Below are 11,583 nucleotides of genomic sequence, written 5' to 3'. Positions count from 1 at the left end.
TGAAATTAATTATCTCTTTTATTTTATTTTATTTATTATTATTTTTTTAAGTTGACTTTAAAATCCAAAATCAAAGGGAAGCAAAATTCAATATTTTCAAGATAATCAGTTCAAATATCTAATCGATTAAATTCAATTTAACCAAAAAAAGTTTTTCAATTATTTCAATTTAACCCCAATTTTTCAAAAGAAAGAGAAATTTATACTCGATAATTTTAGATAATTAACTTAAATTTTCTTGAAATTCGGGATGTTACAAGGGGTGTCCTATACAAAGAATTTGTATAAGACCGGACCACGAGGTGATTAGTCTCTTTATATAACGTCGTTGATAATTGAGACTTACATTTCACTAAAATGACCATAGGTGACATGATCTTAATCTTGAGTTTTTGAGAACCCCTACCTATGAGGGCGGTCCTTTGATTAGTATGAGTGAGAGTAGCCAGATCGTCAACTCAACAAGTCTACCTTTTTTGGATTCGTCTGATTGGGGAGTTGGGAACTCAGAACACAAGACGAAATTCACTCCTTCCTCGAAGCAGTAGTAAGTAGATAAATGGCTCCTTTAAGGGCTAATCCCGAGTCTTGAACATAGTGGTCACACCCTCTCTTTGGAAGAGAGGACTCGGTCATAGTAGGACTATGGCTTATTGTTCATTAGAAGAATCAATGGTACTTAAAGAGTTAGATGTAACTATAGGGAAAAAAGGGTAAATTGGCTTAACTGTACTTACGAATGATTTGTGAAAGGTTATCGCACTGTTGATTGGTTATATGGACACATAAATATATATGTAATGAGAAGAGTGCAGCTGTCGGTCTTTAGTATAGTGTTTTGTAGTTAACGAATGGTGGATCTTGCGACTAAAGAGTTTAGTTAATTATTCACGTACCGTTGGAGCTTCAAGCCACAGGTCCATAAAGTCCCCTTGGTAGCTCAATGGGTTCAAGTTGAGAATAAGATTTTGGTTAGTTTGAAGTGTTCAAATTAACAAGAGGAAATTCAATTATATGTGATATAATTGGTGTGATGTATGAGATACATTAATTGGAGGAATTAATATAAATATGATTTATATTAAGTACCATAAAATAGAAAAAGAACTATGATTTTTATGTTTTCATTAGTTATCATATTTATTTATAATATATTAATTATATGATAATTAATTCTTTTTGTTTAATAAGGGAGGTTATTGAAAGTTAACCGTGAGATAAAAAGGAAAATTGTTTTCTAAAATTAGAAGTTGATTCACTCGGAAGAATCTCACGGAATAGGCTATCAAGTAAAAATTGTTTTTAGTAAGCGATAACCATTGAGAATCTACACGATCTCTTAGAGTTGACTATACGACAGTTGCTCGTTGATCGTTGCTACACGATCGAGTAGCAAAGTCTATGCGATGGCTTCTGTTTACTAAACGATCGAGTACATTGTCTATGCGATAGACAAGGCTCATATCTCCCACTTACTCGATTGTCTACTCGATCCCATACCTCATTTCTTCCTCAATCTAAAATCATACAGAGCCCACAACTCCTGGATTCTCACACAGATAATACCAAGGTAACATTTGTGGTGGTGTTCTAACTCTATTCGTGAATCGAGTTGGACTTGATTGGGTTCGAGAAGGATTCGGTTGTTCGTGTTGTTGGTGTTCTGTTCGTTGCGTTCGAGGGCTGTGTTGGACGCATAGAAGATTGGTCAAGGGATACTTGAGGAATGGTTCTTAAAAAATATGCATACTCTATCCCTTGAATGCTATTGTAGCATGCTGTAATTTCTGTTTATGCATAATCTGTTCGTTTTCAATTAGACTGTGGTTGTTGTGTTCATTCTGAATAGAATTTGGAACGTTCCACTTCTGTTGCTCATGGAGATCTCTGTTTGTGATTTCCTTCAATAACATCATTTGATAAGTTTAGCACTCTTGATGGACTCTAAGAGTTGACAGTAAATCACAGTTTCGTTTATAGAGTTTATCGAACAACAAGAATCGCCTAAGTTCATACCTCCTAATGAATCTCGAAAGGCAGAAGAAAGACATTATTGCCACACTGGCGAGCAAAAATTTGAACAATGTGATCAAACAATCTTGTGTGATTGTTGCCATAGGAAGCACAAGGCATACCAAAATCGGTCTACAGAGCCAACACACATAAAAACATAAATTGAAAAAAAAAGGACAATCAAATATAATCATACAATACAACAAAAAAATTGACAAAATTATCTTACGTAGGCGGAGACGACGGAGGAGATAACAGACAGGCAACAAAGTGATCGAAAGGCAGAGCAACCTAGTGGAGATAACCAGAAGTGACGATGGGTTTAAGAGAATAAGAGAATTAAACTCTAGAGAAGTGGATAGAGTGATTCTATGCGAGAATTAAGCCCTAGAGAATGGTTTTTTCCTTTTCTAAATTAGAAAAGAAATCTTTTTAAAAGATTTTTAAATTCCGTCGATAAATATTGATTTTTTTTTCAAAGACTCTAAATAACTTTCAGTAAAAGTAGGTATTTTCAAAGGTTTGTTAAATGTTAAATACCTTCCATAAAAGTTAAACCATTTTTCCTATTTAATAAATATTATCTTCTTAAAAAAATTAATAATTTTTGGTAAGAATATATATATATTAAAGGTTTTGTAAAAATCTTCGTAATATATTTTGAAAAGGTTCTTAAAATCCTTTAATAAATGCATATTATTTTCAAAGGTCACAATAACCTTCAATAAAATTTAGATATTTTTCAAAGGTTTTCTAAAAACCTTCGATAAAGGGTAATATATTTTCCAAAGATTCTTAAATTCCTTTGATAAATGTAAATCTTTTTCGAAAGTTTCTTATAAGGTTATATATTTTTCAAAAGTTTTTAAACCCTTCGATAAAGAATAATATATTTTTCAAAGGTTTTTAAATCATTTGTTAAATATAGTGTTTAAATAACCTTTGATAAAATTAGATATTTTTCAATGGTTTTTTCAACACCTCCAATAAATATTTATCTTTTTTTTAAGGTTTTCATTCACTTTCGATAAAAAAAAATACATATTACTTGAAGGTTTTTCCAATATCTCCGATAAATGTATATCTTTTTCGAAGGATTTTAATAACCTCCAATAAAAGATGGTCGAAATAGGTTAATTTTTTTGTAGTGGCACGCCGATGTGTCCTACTATTTGCCACCCACTGTAGTTGTCGTGCCGCTGCTGTTGTGACCCACTCGCCGCCATTGACAACGACCATCGGTTATCAAAGTTCGTTGCCGCACGCCGCCATCTTCCTCGAAATCCTAGATATTATGGGTAAGGGTTTCGTTTGGAGGATTTAATGAGTTTCTTTGGGTGCTTGACTAAGTTTTTGGAATGCACATTGAGTTTGATTTTAGTTTTGACTTAATATTTAGTTTACCCATAATATTTAGAGGCTAATTTAGAGTTTTGAAGGACTTTGAGGTGCTATCTAGCGGGATTAAAGTTGTTTGACCAATTCTTGGTAAGTTAAGGTTTCAAAAAAACCCTTTTGTTTGGGTTAATGTTGCTGGAATTTGGGTTCTAATCCTTGGAATTAAATGTTGCATGGGTCTGGTTTACTGTTTGAAGTTTGGAAGTAATTTAGGGTCAAACTACAAATTAGATATAATTATAAGATGGGTTTATGTGTGGAATTAAGCCAAGAGTTGAAATTAATTTTTGGTTCATGTGGTAGTAATTGACTCAAGGTTCTCTCAAAGTTAAAAGGGAGAATAAATCATTTGGGCTTAATTTCGAAACAAGTAATCTTACTATTGGAACCACCTTTAAACCAGTTGATTTATGAAGGACCGTGAGATCCGATGTGAAAGTGGGAATCATTCTCAATTTTCAATTTCATAGAAAAAAATAAATTACAAAGAACTCATTATGCATTACACAGATTTTATAGCATTCAAAGTAAAAGATTAGAGAAGAAATAGGATAAAGATTTACTAACCCTTGAAGCCAAAAAATTCTTCACGAATTTTCTCCCAATTAGTCACGAACTCTTCATACAGAAACAAGAACAAAAAATAGCAAATCCAACTTTGAACACCATCACAAGAGAGCCTCTTGTATTCTCCTTAGGGGTAAGAATTATAGAGAGAGTTGTAGGCTTCTTTGATTTTTGAAAGAGGAAGAATATTTTAGAGAGGGAGAGAGATTTCACTTGGAGAGTGCTTCTAAGAAAAATCTCACACATCTTCTGTGTTCTTTTCTGTGAAGAAGATGAAGAAGATGAAGAAGATTCAAAATGTACAACTCCCCACTACCATAATTTTTTTTATTGAGAGTATTCGGGGGAGAGAAATTGTAAATCCCTCCCTTTAGTTTAAAATTAAATTAAATTAAATTAATAAATAAAAAATATATATATATAATAACTAACTTTTTTTTTTTTATATATGTAAGTATTTGTTATATTAAATATAACACATAATCTATAGTTTTTATATTGTATCAAATATAATATAATCTATAGTTTAAATTCTCTTAATCAATCATGATATTTAATATAAATAAAATTTATATTAAATTTAACTATATGAATCCAATCCATATGATTAGTATTTTGAATCATATTCAAATATTTAATTCTTCCTAAAATAAACTTTATATTATAATATATCAAATATATTATATTAATTATATCACATATAATTATTTTAAATTAATTGTATCATATATAATTAATTGCCTCAATTAATTTGAACAATTCAAATTAATCTAAAATTAATTCTCAATAATCTTTATTGAACTACAGAGAGGACCTTATAAACTTTTTTAATTAAATTATTCAGCATCCATTAATTGTCGGTCACTCCATTAAAGACCGATAGTTGCACTCTTTGTACTACAAATATATTTCTGTGTCCATTGGATATAACCAGCCAATAGTACGATGACCCTTCACAAATTGCCCGTAAGTACAACTGGGTCAAAATTACCTTTTTGCCTCTGTAGTTACATCTAACTCCTTAAATACCATTGATTCCTCTAATGAACAATAAGTCATAGTCCAACTATAACCAAACACCTCTTGGGCCAAGAGAGGGTGTGACGCCGCATTGTTCAAGCCTAGAATCAGCACTTACGAGAGCAATTTATCTACTTACCTCGACATGAAGGAAATAGTGAATTTCATCTTGTGTACCTATGTTCCCAAATCCCCAATCAGATGAATCCTCAAAATGGTAGGTTTATTGAGTCCGTGATCTAGCCACTCTCACCTATACAAATAAAAAAACCACCTTCATAGGTAGGAGTTCACAACTCACTCAGGATTCAAGTCATGTCACCTATGGTCATCTAGGTGAAATGTAAGTTTCTACTATTAACAGCGTTATATAATGAGACTAATCATTTTGTAGTATGGTCTTATACAAACCCCTTTATATAGAACACTCCCTTTAGGTTATCACTTAAACATGATTCACCTGTTTGTTTCTACATACATGTTTAAGCTACAAAAGATAAACACGAATGAGTTTATTGATTTTTTGGGTTAATGCTACTAAATGTCAAATAAAATACCCCAGATTTTATTAAATAAACAAATCGTTTGTACATTACAATTACAAACTACGGACCCATGAGATTTAGAGCATCAACCCCAACAATCTCCCACTTGTCTTAAAGCTAATGGGGTGTACATAATAAAAGTCACACTTATTCAAAAGTACACAAAACAAAAAACTAGGCATAAAACGTGGCTAGTACAAAATCCACCACTTGCCCTAGACTAGATGTGGCATGTCCTATAGACTCATACTCTGTAGGTGACCCTCAAACGCCTTAGCCGTGATAGCCTTTGTAAATGGATCAATAACGTTGTGCGTTGAAGCTATCTGCGTGACGATCATGTCCCCTCGATGCACAATCTCTCAAATAATGATACTTTTGCTCTATGTGCTTCCCGCGTTTGTGACTCCTAGACTTTCGAGAATTAGCCACAATATCACTATTATCACAATAAAGGGTGATCAGCTTAGACATGTATGAAACCACTTCTAGATCAGTCAGGAACTTCCTGAGCCACACAGATTCCTTAATAGCTTCACAAGCTGCTACATACTTAGCCTCCATAGTGGAGTCAGCTACGCAGCCCTGCTTGGTACTTTTTCAAACTATAGGCCCTCTGTTAAGAGTGAACACTGATCCTAAAGTGAATTTCCTAGAATCTAAATCCTTATCAGTTTGGAAATCAGAATCCATGTATCTCCTAAAGATCAAATCCTTAGAACCATACACGAGCACGTAGTCCCTCATTCTCTGAAGATACTTGACGATGTTCTTAATGATGGTCCAGTGATCAAATCTTGAATTAGACTGATATCTACTGACTATCCCTATTACATAGCAGATGTCAGGTCTAGTACATAACATCACATACATCAAGCTGCCAACAACCGATGCATAGGGGATCCGTCTCATTTCCTCAATCTTTTGAGGTGTCTTAGAACATTGTTCCTTAGACAAAATAACTCCATGCCTAAAAGGAAGCAAGCCTTTCTTGGAGTTATGCATAAAAAACTTACAAACATCTTGTCGAAGTATGATGCTTGAGATAGGGCCAGTGTTTTGTTCTTTTGATCTTTAAAGATCTGAATGTCCAAAACAAACTGCACCTCTCTCAAATCTTTCATTTGGAATTGGGTCGCTAGCCAATTTTTAATTTCAGCCAATAGATCTACATCATTCCCAATGAGTAGGATATCATCTACATACAATACAAGAAAAACTACTGAACTATTGATGATTCTCTTGTAAATACAAGATTCATCAACATTTTGATCAAAGCTATAAGATTTGATTGTAGTATCAAATATTGTGTTCCAAGATCGAGAAGCTTACTTCAATCATTAGATGAACTAATTAAGCCTACAAACCTTTTGCTCTTGACCTCGGGTTATGAATCCCTCAGGCTGCTCCATATATATGGTCTTCTCAAGATTGCCATTCAGAAAAGCAGTCTTGACGTCCATTTGCCAAATCTCATAGTCATAATATGAGGAAATGGACAGGGGTGTCACAAGACATGTACTATGATTTATGTTATAAATTTACTGAAAGCATGAAATGACTATAGATAAGAGTGATGATTTAATCTCCTAACACTACTAAGTTACCAAAAATTTACGGTTTCCTACTATGTTACTGGAAGCCTACTGGTTTTCTATTACGTTATCGGGCGTCAATGGGTGCCCTACTATGTTTGTGAGCCTTCGGCCACCAAATGCGTATTAGGTTGACTTAAATCGTTCACTAGATAACCATCTAGAATGTAGTGAACTATATGTATGTCCCACTAGTATGTTGCATTTATTAGATATAAGTGCATAGCCTGGCCCCGGTAGTTGGATTATTTACTGAGTATTTTTGTAACAACCCGACTTCTTAGAACAAACTAAAAAGGGGGTTGTTACTGCATGCATGTATAAATGTTCACATTGAAGGAAGAAAAAAAATAAAAATAATAGGATTTTGGACTGCTTAAGTATATAAAGAAACTATTTGGACTTTAACTCAAGATTTCAAATCGTTTGAACTGAGGTACCCCTTAAACGTGGAAAAAAAATTTAAATAAAAAATGGAGGAAAATGTTAACTTAAAAGAAATCTCTAACCCTTACACCCAGTCTAGGAAGGTTTGTGAAAAGAAAACTATTAAAAAAATATATATATATATATGAGAAGACATATAAGTTCAAATGCGGAAGCATTCCTAGTTCCTTTGGCACTGTCCTGGAGTCCTCTTGTCAGTCGCCCAAGTATCCTTGCTATTATCTGAAAAACATATAAAGATAAAGGATGAGTATAAAATACTCAGTAAGTGATTCCATTACCGAGATCAGGCTATGTATCCACAAGTAGAGAATGTTTGGGTCAGTGGGTCAAATATCTATAACTGTTTTTAGAAAAAAGAAAAACAAACCAAGGGATAACTTATCTTGCCTTGACTCACATGTCTAATGGCCCGATGTGCCACATAGAAATAAACATGAAAGTGGATCAGTTGGTTAACAAAATTGTAACATCCAAATGAACCCATCGGCTAACGTATGTCTAGTGACCTGAAGGCACATTGTCAAGCCATGAAACTAGATCCGTCGGTCCCCTGAAATAAAACATGCATCAAGATGAGACGGTAAACTGCCCCTGCTGGTCTAATCATGCATCATATACGTAATTCCAGTACTGTTCCTGCCGCACATGTAATGACCCAAACTTTTTGAGTACTCTGATAAGGGTCGTTACTCATAATTATACATTTACATTCAAAACATTTTGACCATTGAGGAAAATAAATTTCATTAAAATAATAAAGACAGTTTTCTAAAATAAATAACAAATAAGTAAAATCTTTGTTCGGGACCTCTAAAATAATGAAGAAAAAAAAAATAACTTAAACAGATAAATTTTTTACCAACATCGAGTTTCAAATCAAAACTTTTAAATAGCTTGAAAACGTAAACTAAGTGGAAGCGATTTACATGTCCCATATGGCACGATCACAGGCCCCTCTCGTCATCCGTCGGTCCGCTCCTATCCTTACCTGAAAAACATAAATTAAGAAAGGTTGAGTATAAAATACTCAGTAAGTGATCCCATTACCGGGATCAGGCTATGCATCCATGAGCAGAGAATGATGGCCCGTGGCTCAAACAACTACATCTGACTTAGATGATGGAAAGAAACCAAATGACATACTGTCTTGCCTTGACTCACATGTCTAGTGGCCTGATGGCACACCATCAAACATAGAAAAATAACATGAACGTGAACCTGTCGATTCACGCATGTCTAGTGGCCCGTAGGCACACCGTCAAACATGAAAAAAAATAACATGAACGTGAACCTGTCGACTCACGCATGTCTAGCGGCCCGTAGGCACATCGTCAAACATGGAAAATAACATGAACGTGAACCTGTCAACTCACGCATGTCTAACAGCCCGTAGGCACACCATCAAACATGAAAAATAACATGAACGTGAACCTGTCGACTTACGCATGTCTAGCGGCCCGTAGGCAGACCGTCAAACATGAAACTAGACCCGCCGGTCCTCTGAAATAAAACATGCGTCAAGGCGAGATGGTAAACAACCCTATTCGTCTATTCATGCATCACATACATAATTTCAGTACTGATTAGAAATTTAAACATGCTCATAATGCTCATAACTGTCATGCAACAAGTATATCACAACGACAAAATCATGCTTCTAGAGTCCATTAATTAACTTTATAAATCTAATCTAGGCTGCCTGGCACGAAGGCATCGGTAATAGTACCACTTACCTTAAATTGGTCACAAAAGTCCACGCAAATAATTCCTTAAAACCTTTGAAAAACTTGAATCCATCTAAAGTTGTGTCATGATCCAAGAAAAATTCCAAAACTAGATTCAATTAGCCATCTGATCAAGAATTAAATCCAAAACTAGATTCAATTAGCCGACAAAGATCGAGCAGTGGTGGCGAAAATAAGTCTTACCCAAGGTTTTTGTCAAGATTCAGACAAAGATCGAGCAGTGGTGGCTGATGGCACGTCGGCTCGTGGCTACTATAGATAGGTAGTGGGTGTTGCTGACGGCATAAATTGTTTGGGCTAGCGGCTGGTAGTGAGGGTCTTGCATGAGGAAGGTTTGCGAGAATGAAAGAGAAGGGAAATTTCTAGTTTTATAGATTTTATTCAACAACAATTACAAACAAACCAGAGCTTTAAACAATGATCCAATGATCCAACCGTACTGTCGTTGAAAAACCGAATTGCTTTCTCCCCAATTTTTTGTCTCTTTTCACACTTATTTAATTTCGAAAAAATCTCAATTCTTTTATTATTTTTTTTTCAAATTTTGAAAAGATAAATAAAATATTTTGTCACAATATCTCTAAAATCTCCAAAGATTCTATTAAATTTATAAATCAATTAACTTTTCAAATTATCTTAATTTAGGCTTCAAAAACCAAAATTAAAGGGCATAAAATCTATCAATTTGATATAAATTAAATCCTCCCAAATATTTAAATCAATTCAAAACAAATTAATTATCTCTTTATTTTTTTTAAGTTGGCCCTAAAATCCAAAATCAAAGGGAAGCAAAATTCAATATTTTCAAGATAATCAATTCAAATATCTAATCAATTAAATTCAATTTAACCAATAAAAGTTTTTCAATTATTTCAATTTAATCCCAATTTTTCAAATAAAAGGGAAATTTAAACTCAATAATTTTAGATAATTAACCTAAATTTTCTTGAAATTCGGGCACAGATCATGGCATAACATGGAAGTTCAAACATGCTCATAATACCCATTACTGTCATGCACAAGTGTATCACAAAGACAAAAACATGCTTCTAAGTCCATTAATTAACTTCGTAAATCTAGTCTAGGTTGCCTGACAACGGTAATAGTACCACTTACCTCAAGTCACAAGTCCAAGAGTGATTCAAGAAATCAATCACCAACGACAACTTGAATTAACGTTCCTAACACAGAAACACGACCTTCAATTTTGACCCTAAAACTTCAATTTTAAGACTTTTAGGCACAACTCCAAAGTGTTCACAACCTATTCCATAATCCCCATAAAACTTACCCAAATTCACGATTAAGGTGCTAGATAGCTTGCTTAAGTACTCAAAATCCTCGACCTAGAAGCCGGAACGTCAAGGTTAATGTTAGTTTGAAACCAAGAAGTAATGGGCATTAGAGACATCCTAACAATTAATCCAATAACCAAAATAACCTCACATAAAATCCAAGAAACGACGGCTGGTTGAAAAATACGGACCAAAATGGGCGGCTCAAAAAACCCAGATCGGTGCAAACAAACAAAACAGAAAAGAGAGACGACTGACGATGGCGTGCAGAGTCAAGGCCCTCAGATTCGAGCAAAAAAACGCGCGGAAAAGCTGAGGACTCCGACGGCGCGCGACAGCAACGCTCGACGAGGTCGATGACCAACACACGTCTTGAAGAAGCTCGACTGACGGCGTGCGGCTGGCGAGCTCCTAGGTGACGGCGCGAGGCTGGGTTACCCGATTTCAAACGGACGAAGATGGCGAGAGGCGCGACGACTCCGGCTTGAATGTGAGCGACGACGGCGAGGGTTTTCTTTCAGGGGAGGGGGGCTTCACGCGAAGAGAGGAAGTTTTAATTTTCCTTTTTCTTTTTTTTTTCCCTAATTTAAAACCTCTTTCCTTTTCCCTTTTAAAGTCCAAATTCTACATTCTTTTATTAAATAAAAAAATCTATCCTTAAATCTCATCCAAATAAAAACAAAACCAAATAAAACCCTAAACCTCTTCTCGAATAAATTCAAATTTAATAACTCACAACTTTTCTAAAATATTTTAAATCTTCCATTAAAAATCAAATTGAATTATCTCAATAAAATAATCAAATCTCCAATTTCAAGCCAAATTAAAACCCAATTAATTCCAAATAATTAAATTAAATTTAACTTAGCCAAATATTTAAATCTCATATTTCAATTTATCCAAGTAGTCCAACATATATTAAAGCTTAATTACAAAATAAATTAGGGTGTTACAT

General features: G+C 34.2%; 1 long non-coding RNA gene across 3 annotated transcripts; it reads right to left on the bottom strand.

Annotated features, from left to right (window-relative positions):
* Positions 1-7,519: 7,519 nt before the first annotated feature.
* LOC120085466 (uncharacterized) lies at positions 7,520-11,236 on the bottom strand. 3 transcript variants are annotated; one of them, XR_016531801.1, is made up of 8 exons: positions 10,775-11,205; positions 10,625-10,679; positions 10,450-10,514; positions 9,517-9,637; positions 9,322-9,385; positions 8,515-8,576; positions 7,976-8,138; positions 7,520-7,807 (listed from the first exon to the last, which is right to left on the bottom strand). It is a non-coding gene; the product is annotated as an uncharacterized LOC120085466 (long non-coding RNA). The 3 variants fall into 3 exon arrangements; XR_016531802.1 differs by lacking the exon at positions 9,322-9,385 and having other exon boundaries at positions 10,775-11,236; XR_016531803.1 differs by lacking the exon at positions 9,322-9,385 and having other exon boundaries at positions 9,517-9,651; positions 10,775-11,211.
* Between the last annotated feature and the right edge of the window lie 347 nt (positions 11,237-11,583).

This window comes from Benincasa hispida, chromosome 9 (genome assembly GCF_027475165.1).
Source record: "Benincasa hispida cultivar pf3 chromosome 9, pf3_genome.v1.1, whole genome shotgun sequence".
NCBI classification, from domain to species: Eukaryota; Viridiplantae; Streptophyta; class Magnoliopsida; order Cucurbitales; family Cucurbitaceae; genus Benincasa; species Benincasa hispida.
The sequence above is the reverse complement of the archived record's forward strand: the minus strand, read 5'-3'. Positions and strand labels throughout refer to the sequence as shown.